Here is a 10215-nt window from a genome sequence, read left to right on the forward strand (position 1 = left end):
CTTGACTCTAGGAGCACAGAGAGTTTATCTAAAACTGGGGGAAGTTCATTCCCCATAGAACATTTGGCAATGTCTGGAGACATATTTTAGTTGTCACAAGTTGGGGTGCTACTGAAATCTAGTGGATAGAGGCCAGACAGGCTGCTAAGCATCCTGCAATGCAGAGTACAGCTTCCCAACAATGAGAAGGATCCTCCCAACACAGATAGTGCTGAGGCTGAGAAGCCTGACGCTCAGCAACATAAGGAAAGAGAGAGGATGTGGGCACTGTTGTCTGTGGGAGTAGAAGTGATGGTGGGAACTTGAGAAATCCTTCTTCTCATTGTATGATGGTTAATTTTGCACATCAACTTGGCTAGGTTACACTGCCTGGCTGTTTGGTGAAACACTAGGGGTTGCTGTGAAATTTTTAGATGCGATTAACACTTAAATCAATAGACTGAGTAAGGCAGATTCCTCTTTGTAATGTGGGTGAGTCTCATCCAATTAGTTGAAGGCCCTAAGAGTAAAAATGAAGTTTCCCAAAAGAGAAGCAATACTGCCGTAAGACGGCAACACAGAAACCTTGCCTGAGTTCCAACCTGCACATCTGGGACTTGAGAATGCAGTATCCACTATTGCCTTAATTATGTCTCTATCTATCTATCTATCTATCTATCTATCTATCTATCTATCTATCTATCTATCATCTATCTATCTATCATCTATCTATCTATCTATCTATCTATCTATTGTCTATCATCTATGTATCTATCTATGTATCTATCATCTATCTATGTATCTATCCATGTATCTATGTATCTATGTATCTATGTATGTATGTATGTATGTATGTATGTATGTATCTATCTATCTATCTATCTATCTATCTATCTATCTATCTATCCATTCCTCTTTGTAATGTGGGTGAGTCTCATCCAATTAGTTGAAGGCCCTAAGAGTAAAAATGAAGTTTCCCAAAAGAGAAGCAATACTGCCGTAAGACGGCAACACAGAAACCTTGCCTGAGTTCCAACCTGCACATCTGGGACTTGAGAATGCAGTATCCACTATTGCCTTAATTATGTCTCTATCTATCTATCTATCTATCTATCTATCTATCTATCTATCTATCTATCTATCATCTATCTATCTATCATCTATCTATCTATCTATCTATCTATCTATCTATCTATTGTCTATCATCTATGTATCTATCTATGTATCTATCATCTATCTATGTATCTATCCATGTATCTATGTATCTATGTATGTATGTATGTATGTATGTATGTATGTATCTATCTATCTATCTATCTATCTATCTATCTATCTATCTATCCACCCATCCTTCCACACACACACATATATTTGATTCTGATTCTCTGAAGAACCCTTATTAATGCACCTTGTTTCCATATTTTTCAGAGAAATAGAGTGCAAAATCATCAGACAACAGTGAACAGAATGAGGATGCATTATAGGCTTGAGGGAGAAGAATGAAAGGGCCAGGGAAGCTCGGCTGACTGCCTGGCTGCATTCAGGGCCAACTTGAGGCTGATGGTCACGCACTTTCAATGACTCCTCAGGAAGAATCTATTTTTGGTTTTTTCGTTTTGTTTTGTTTGTTTCTTTTTTGAGACAGCAGCTCTCTCTGTCACCCAGGCTGGAGTGCAGTGGTAAGATCTCAGCTCACTGCAACCTCCACCTCATGGGTTCAATTGATTCTCCTGCCTCAGTCTCTCGAGTAGCTGGGATTACAGGCATGAGCCACCATGCCCAGCTAATTTTTGTATTTCTAGTAGACAGAGGGTTTTGCCATGTTGTTCATGCTGGTCTCAAACTCCCGACCTCAGCTTATCCGCCCTCCTCAGCCTCCCAAAATACTGGGATTACAGGTGTGAGCCACCGCGCCCAGCCAAAGGAAGGTGTGTTTCAATGTGGACCCATTTGGCCTTGGGGTGTCCAATGGGCCCAGATTGTTTACCTGTACCTATGCTAAGGTGGGGTGAGTGGAAAGATAGCTAGCGCAGTAGCATGAAAAAGAAGGAAGGAGTTGAAAGTGTGTTTGAGAGAATGATTATAAAATATCAATCATGTAATTTCAGCTGGGTAATGAGAACAGTTAGAAGAGGGGATTAGATCATGAAAAGGCAAGTTCTTTGTTTTGAGGAGGTGGCAGGATTGTGTTTTAGAGTGAGCATTTTAGAACAATAAGTGGTAGGATGCAATGCTTGAAATTTCATTATGGAGAGTTTGTTCTTATAAGTAATGGCAGTCTAGGCTATGAGGATGGAAGGGAGATGCTCAGTTGGGGAGAACAAGTGTATTTGAGAGGAAGTCAAAGAACCAAGTGGTCTATTTTAGGAAGATTATCTATATGGATATTGAAATCACCAAGAATAATGAATGTACAGTTTTAGAAAGAAGGTCGTTAAGCCAAGAACTAAAATCTCCTGGAAAGGAGACAAGTGAGCCAAAGGTCAGTAGATGCCTACAACTCGGAGTGGTAGCAGGTCGTCTGACAATATGTGATTCCGAACCAGATGGTTTTATGGAGGAGATTGGGAAAACTATCCAGAAATGGAGAAGAGGAGCCAGAGGGTCCTCACCGTCGTAAGTATGACATTGGAAGGAGAGACACAGCTAGAGTCATGCTTCAATAGAATCGTAGTCCAAACAAACTGTTCTGCCAGCTCCATTTAGAAAAGTCTCGAAAGAAAAGGTGGATTTTAAATGAGCCTAGCTTGGGCCCATTTCTGGCCAGTTATTGTGTCCAGGAAGGTAAGGGCCTGAAATTGACAGTGTTCACTAGCACCTTATTTCTCTTGAGAGAGTTAAACTCTAAAGCCATTAAAAATAAAGGAAAAGAAGTAAAACTAACGCAGGCCAAAGTAACAGGGCACAAAGAAATATTTTAAATAATATAGCCTCTAGTACTCTAATGAATGTAAAAATATCACCACATTGGTTAGCAATACATCATTATGTTGATTGGGAGTTTAGAAACAAGAAAGAGGAAGAAATGAGCCAATGTACCAAGAATATGAAAATTACTGAATCTAAAGACCGTAAGTCCTAAAGATTTCTTGAATTTCGTCTATTATTCTTCTTTTGGCATTCACACATTCTGCTAGACTTTCTTACTTTTAAACTGGCAGAACTCATTACTGAAGACATGTTCTGAAAGGTAATATTTTTATGTTTTGGAACTAGTAAGTTAAGAAGAAGAGTTTTTGTAAGGTAGGCAGTTTTGACTGGTTCCAAATCTGCATTACTTAAGTGAAGTACAATTGAATAGTATTGCTCAGTGGATTTTTTAAAAAGCTCGTTAGTCAGGTTAGACTATTACCACCTTCCCAAAAGAACTGGGGCTCGAATTCCACTGTACAATTATTCGACTTCCTAGTTCATTTGAATAGGCACATTTAGCTCTTAATAATCAGCTTTTGAATAGAAAGGGGGAAAGTTATAAAAGATGAAAAAATCAAAGTGAATATTTATAATAGAATTTACAATTCAAACCCTTAGAGTAAAACAGGACCGAGAAGAGAAAAAAGAAAAGTTAACGGAAGATGTCAGCTCCTTGACCTAGAACAGAAATCTCAGTATTCATCAAAGGTAGGGAATTATACCACAGGAATCCCTTGATACATTTCTAAGTACTTTTTCACCAAAAGTCTTACACTGGAGTCTAGTCTTGGTTTTAATTGAACTAGCTAGTTAACTCGTAGCAAGCCACTGACCATCTCTGAGCTTTGTTGAATGAACTTTGTAAACTGACGTGAAACATTAATGCTTTTGGTTTGAAACTCTACTACTGGTTAAATATGTATACATATATGCATCTATGTACATATTTCTATATAATTTTTATATGGGCTTATGTTCTCCTGTCTTTAGGGGATATACCTGGGATTGTAATGCTGGGTCACATCGCGATTCTATGGTCAACATTTTGAGGGACTGCCAACATGTTTTCAAAGCGGGGGACACCATTTTATATTCTCAACAAGGAATGAGAATTCTAGTTTCTACACATTCTTGTCAACATTTGTTACTGTATTTGACATGAGCTGGAGATATTTTTTAAAATTTTATTTACAGTCTGTATGTGCTTATTAGTTGTGTAGCCTTAGACTACCTGCTTGGCCTGAGTTTACGGTTTTTTCATTTGTATCTGTACAGGCTTTTCTGGAAGATTACGTACAATTATACATAGTTTCTGCCACCCATAGCTACTTAAAACTAGAAATTATCAATAGATTTATTCTCTATCTAGTTTCATGTTCTTTGGGGCTTTAAACGTTATCACTCGTTGTGAAGATTCTTAATTATCTGAATTTTCCATTCTTCACTGTCAGGCCTATAGCCACAGGAGGAGGGACACCATATACATTTTTACTATTGAGCTCTGTATCATTATACCTATGCTGTGGGCACTAAATAATTTAGATTGTGAACTTATAGGGAAAAATTGTGACTCACATATAGAAATCAGTCTTATCAAGGACTTCTCAAAAAAGTGTGCTATGAAAATGGGAGGTTACCCTTCTCTAGCAATGAGTTACTACTTTTGAAGGGACATGGTCTTGTAATATCAGTGAGAGGTTTTTCCAGGTAGATCAGGATTTCCCGTCAATTGTGTAAGAGACCATCTTTAACTAGGTTTACCATCATTTCTGGTAGAAAAATGTGGAAGGCCCTCATGACCTTATATTACACTGCCTTTCAAATTCAATGATGTTGGTCAAAGCACAGAAATGGAGTTGGGAACCAACTGCCAGGCTCACGATTGCATATTTAAATAAGTGGTGATAACTTTAAAATAAACATAAGTATTACTACATAAAATTTAAGTATTATAATCTGATGTAATTTAAATAAATTTAGATCATTGTCTTTTCAAACTTCCAGGTAATTTTATTGCATTTTCTGAGTAACGTTTTTAGCAGTTTTATGAGTGCATAATTGACATGCCATAAAATCAACACTTGAAGTTTACAATCCAGTGGTTTTTAGTATATTCATAGAAATGTACAGCATGCCCACAATCCAAGTTTGGAAAACTTTTATTAACTCAAAAATAAATCCTATCATCACTAGCTTTCACCTCATAATCCTTCTTCCCTATAGTCTTCAGCCCTAGATAATATTAGGGTTAATGTGCTTTCTGTCTTTATAAACTTGCCTATTCTGAATACTCTGAATACTTTATATAAATATGTGGCTTTTGTGACTGACTTCTTTCACTTAGCGTAATGTTTTCAAGGTCTATCCCTGTTGTAGCATGTATCATTATTTTTATTCCTTTTATTTTCATTTATTTGATTCAAATAATAATCCATCATATGAGCAAACCACATTTATTCATCCACTCATCAGTTTAAGGACATTTGTGCTCTTTCTACTTCTTGCTATTTTGGATAACACTGCTATGAACATTCATGTACAAACTTTTGTATGGATGTACATATTCATTTCTCTTGACTATATACCTGGGATGGAAATGCTGGGTCATATGGTAACTCTGGGTTTAACATTTTGAGGAACTGCCAGAATGTTTCCAAAGCAGGTGGACTATTTTATATTCTCAGCAAGGAATGGGAAGTCGAGTTTTTCCACATCCTTCTTCACACACGTTGTTGTCTGTTTCTTTGATGATAATCACCCCATTGAGGGTGGATTTGTATTTCATTGTGCTTCTGAGTTGCGTTTTCCTAATGTCTAATGATGTTGAACATCTTTTTATGTGTTTATTGGCCATTTGTGTATCTACTTTGTAGAAATGTCTGTTCAGGTTCTACACTCATTTTTTAAATTGGATTATTTGTCTTTTTATTCTTGAGCTGTAAGAGTTCTTTGCATAGTGTTGGTAAATACAAGTTCATTGTCAGATATATGAATTTTCAAATATTTTTTCCCATTCTCTGGATTGTCTTTTCATTTTCTTGGTGGTATCAAGAAATTTTTTAATTTTTAAAATTTTTAAATTTTAATGTAGTCCAATTTATATTTGTTGCTGTTGTTGCTTGTGCTTTTGGGGTGCTCTCATATTTAGGGCTATGGTAGATTTTGAGTTAATCTTTATAAACAGTATGAGCAAGGGAGTCCACATTTAGTCTTTTGCATATGTCTATTCAGTTGTCCCAGAACCATTTGGTGCATGCTATTTTTTCCCCATTGATTGATTTTGGGTACTGTTGTCCAAGTCAATGAACTGTAAATGTATGAGTTTATTTGTGAACTCACAATTCTATTCAACTGATCTACAGGTTTATCTTTTTGCCAGTGCCACACAATGTGGATTTTTGTCTCGGTCCCTTATAAATTAGCTTATCCACTCCTGGAAAAATGTTTGAATCCCTTTGCTAAATTGCGGCAGTTCTTCCTCCCAGAGTGGCCACCTAGTCCTGCCTAAGCTCCCTCTACCACTTGGGTTGTATCAGGGAATGATGACTGCCCCACAGCAATATGTGACCAATGAACCACAGCTCTAACTCAAGGGCAAATGACTCAGCTTTGTGAACTGATTGACTGGAGTAGAGAATTCCCTGCAAAGAACTTACATCATCTGGGTATTGTGCTTGGGGCTCCTGATATACAGGAACATCTTTTGAGGGTTCTTGCTGTTTTGTTTGTGAGATTTTCTATGCCTGCTGTTCCTGACGTGGAAACACTATTCTCACAGGTTTCACTTTTCATCAGTACTTGTGATGGGAGCACCTTCAATATGCAACAGATACTTTTACTGGGCTATGCCATCAGTTAACAAATGAATTTGTGGAAAGAAAACACCCCTGGGAGGACTTGGCATCCTTAGAGGAGCTCTAACAAGCTGCGGATGAATACAAACCAGCTGACCTGAATACATGCTGATTTTTGCCAGCTTTGTTTGCAGACAAAATGCTCTAAGCCTACCCTTTCAGCATTTGACATGGTTATGACGGATATCTGTAAAGAGAATGGAGCTGTATTAATCATATTTTCTACTTTCTGTATTTTATGATGCTTTGACATGTTTGGAGTCTTGTGGACCTGGGGGTGGGGGGACCGTTAATTAGCTAATTTCCTAGAGAAGGCTAACAAGTTTCCTGTGAGCACACCTGTGGTATGCAAGCCAACAAATCCCAAGTACATATCCACATCCGCTTTCCTTCATCAGGCTCCTGCAGCACAGGACATTCTCCTCCTGCCCTAAATCGCCCCAGAGAAGGGTACCAGATAACTAGGGATGACCCTCATGTCCCAGAGTCTGCTGAAATTATTCACACTATCCAATCCTACCACCGCTCAGCTTTTCTACCCTACCTTGATCATTTACTGCCTCAAAAAGGATAGTATTGGCCCTGGTCCATACTTTCTCCTCCCCTTCTCCCTCCTGACTACCCCTGTGCCTCCTCTTGTGGCCCTCTGTATGTCATGCCCCTCTCTTGGGAACCATGAGTGACAAACTATCTTTTCTTTTATTTATTTATTTATTTATTTATTTATTGAGATGGAGTCTTGTTCTGTCACCCAGGCTGGAGTGCAGTGGCGGTGTTCTCGGCTCGCTGCAACCTCCGCCTCCCGGACTCAAGTGATTCTCCTGCCTCAGCCTCCTGAGTAGCTGGGATTAAAGGTCTGTGCCACCACACCTGATTAATTTTTGTATTTTTTAGTAGAGATGGGTTTCAACATGTTGGCCAGGCTGGTCTTGAACTCCTGACCTCCAATGATCTGCCTGCCTCAGCCTCTCAAATTGTTGGGATTACAGGCATGAGCCACCATGCCCGGCCCAAACTATCTTTTCAATGGTGTTTGACTCCTGATCTACTGGCATTACCATATCTGAATTAAAGACAAAATCCTAGGCACTTTGTAAAATAGGAAACGATGATGCAAAGAACTGTTTATGTTACTCCTCTCACAAGGGATGACCTGCACAGGCTGAAGAGTCCTTTACCTTCTGAACAAGCTGAACCCACTCTTGCCATGTCAGGTTGTCATATCATGCTGGATTGAAATCATAAGTTTGTTGCCCCATGAGTGTGGCAAGTCAATACATAGATATACCCATTTGCAGCAGAGAAAGAGTTTCACTGCAGGGCTGTCAAATGAGGAGATGGGCGGAAAACTCAAAATTTGTCTCCCTGAGTAGTTTGGTGCTAGGAATTTTAAGGGTTTTGGCAAGGGCTGGAGTGTAGAGATCACTGATTGGCTGAATTGTGCAGGGTGAAGTCATGGGGCCAGCAGGTGAAGAAACCGTATTCTTAGGCTCATTCAGGTCTTCTGTGGGGCCTTGAGACCAGTTGACCTCTATTGTCCTGCTGGAAGTCAGGATCTGCTTAAGCAACTCTTAAGCAAAAGCTTTATGATTCCAGTGTCAGAGATCCTGTCTTAAGCAAAAGCCCTATGATTCTAAGGTCAGAAATCCTACCTATAGGAACAGTGAGGATGCAAGTGGTCGGTACCCAGTGCAACAGGACTTTCGGTTTCAAGGAAATGGGACAAAGGGCAGCCTGACAAATGCTTAATTATAACTACATTTCTGTCGAGAATTCTTGCTAACTCTGTGAGGATCACGTAAAAAGTTGATTATAGTTTTCTTGATATTACTTGTCAGAGTACAATAGCTACCAAATACAGATCTCAAATTACTGGTAGATTCATTAAGCTCCTTAGCAATGCATACTATGAATTAGCACAAGTCTATTCAACCAGGAATCCCTCAGAACTCCAAAATCTGAACCTGGTGAACAAGCACAGTGACGTTATTACTTATGATAACTAAAAAAGGCTGGTGAAGCAACACTTGTTATCTCTTTATAAGGACAACACTCAAAGGCTTCCAAAGACTTTTTAGCACTATCCTTACAAGGTATGGCAAAACATGTGCAGATAGCTAGACCTTAAAAGGCAGAAAAATATGTCAAAGCATGATAGAAGATGGCAAAATTTTTGTAAGTATTAAGCAAAAGAATGGTATGGTTAGTTTTAATAATGGCCCTGAAAATTATAATATATAACCCAGCCACGCTTCATAACGCTGATCAGATGTTGAAACAGAAAGCACTTGAGGGGCAACAGAAAGCACTTGATGGGCAACTGAAAGCCTGGATCAAGAGACTACCATGAATCCCCAAGGTGTACCCAGGGTATGAGGTCACAAGAAGAGAATTCCATAAATGTCTCATTACAACGGAAACTAACAGACATCCTGAATATCACAATTGAAACAAATAACTACAAGATGTGATTATCTATTGAAAAATGGAGACTTTTATTAAAAAACATTCTCACCAAGAAAACTCCAGATATAAATGGATCAACTGTGAATTTTTACAAATATTTAGGAAAGAAATAACCTCAGCCTCATAGAAACTCTCCCAAAGAATAGAAAAAGAAAAAATTATTCCAAACTACTATTATGAGGCAAACACCAGTTGATACCCAACCTTAAGAAGAACATGATAAGTAAAGAAAATGATAGCCCAATATCTCTCTTAAACATAGATAAAAAATCCTTAAGCAAAACATAAATGAATAATTTAAGAGTGATATATAAAAAGAATAATTACATTACAACCTGTTGAAATTTATATTGAAAATACAAAAGTGGCTTCACATTTAAATATCAATAAATATGACATGTCACAGTAACAGAAATAATAAGACAATCATATAATCATATTATAGATGCTAAAACAGTAATCAAATTCAGCAGTCACTTGTGATTTAAAAAAACACAAAATTCTTAACTATAAATCAAAGTAAATTTCTTGATGTCTCACATTCATTTATTTCCCACTAACAATCCATCACAAAGTCTTGCTAATTTTATCTTCACAATATGTTTCAAATATCTCTACCTCCCTCCATCTCCACTGCCACCCCCCATCATAATCCAAGCCCCATGGCTACATCCATCTACTATAGCCATAGCTCCTCAACTGGTCTCCTAGATTCAATCCACGGTCCTTTAAACTATCACAATGATCTCTGTAAAATGTAAATCGAATATTGTCATTTTCTTTACAAAACTTTTGGAAATCTTTCCATTTCCCTGAGGAGGAATATGGGCAAGTTTGATCTGTTCCTTGTCTATATATTCAGTTCATCTGCGGATATTCCATCTGTTTTTGTTTAAGCTGTAGTCATACTGACTTCTTCAGACACACAGATCTCTACACATGACCGAGAGTTTCACATATTGCCTCCCCTCTGCCTTTGACTGGGTTAGAAAAAGAATCTTTA

The 10215-nt window shown here is 38.1% G+C and overlaps 1 pseudogene; it reads left to right on the forward strand.

Moving 5' to 3' along the window:
- Positions 1-7854: 7854 nt before the first annotated feature.
- LOC108522393 (COP9 signalosome complex subunit 3 pseudogene) lies at positions 7855-9096 on the forward strand (annotated as a pseudogene).
- Positions 9097-10215: the final 1119 nt, after the last annotated feature.

Source organism: Rhinopithecus bieti, unplaced genomic scaffold, assembly GCF_001698545.2.
Source record: "Rhinopithecus bieti isolate Rb0 unplaced genomic scaffold, ASM169854v2 scaffold_56174, whole genome shotgun sequence".
Classification (NCBI taxonomy): Eukaryota; Metazoa; Chordata; class Mammalia; order Primates; family Cercopithecidae; genus Rhinopithecus; species Rhinopithecus bieti.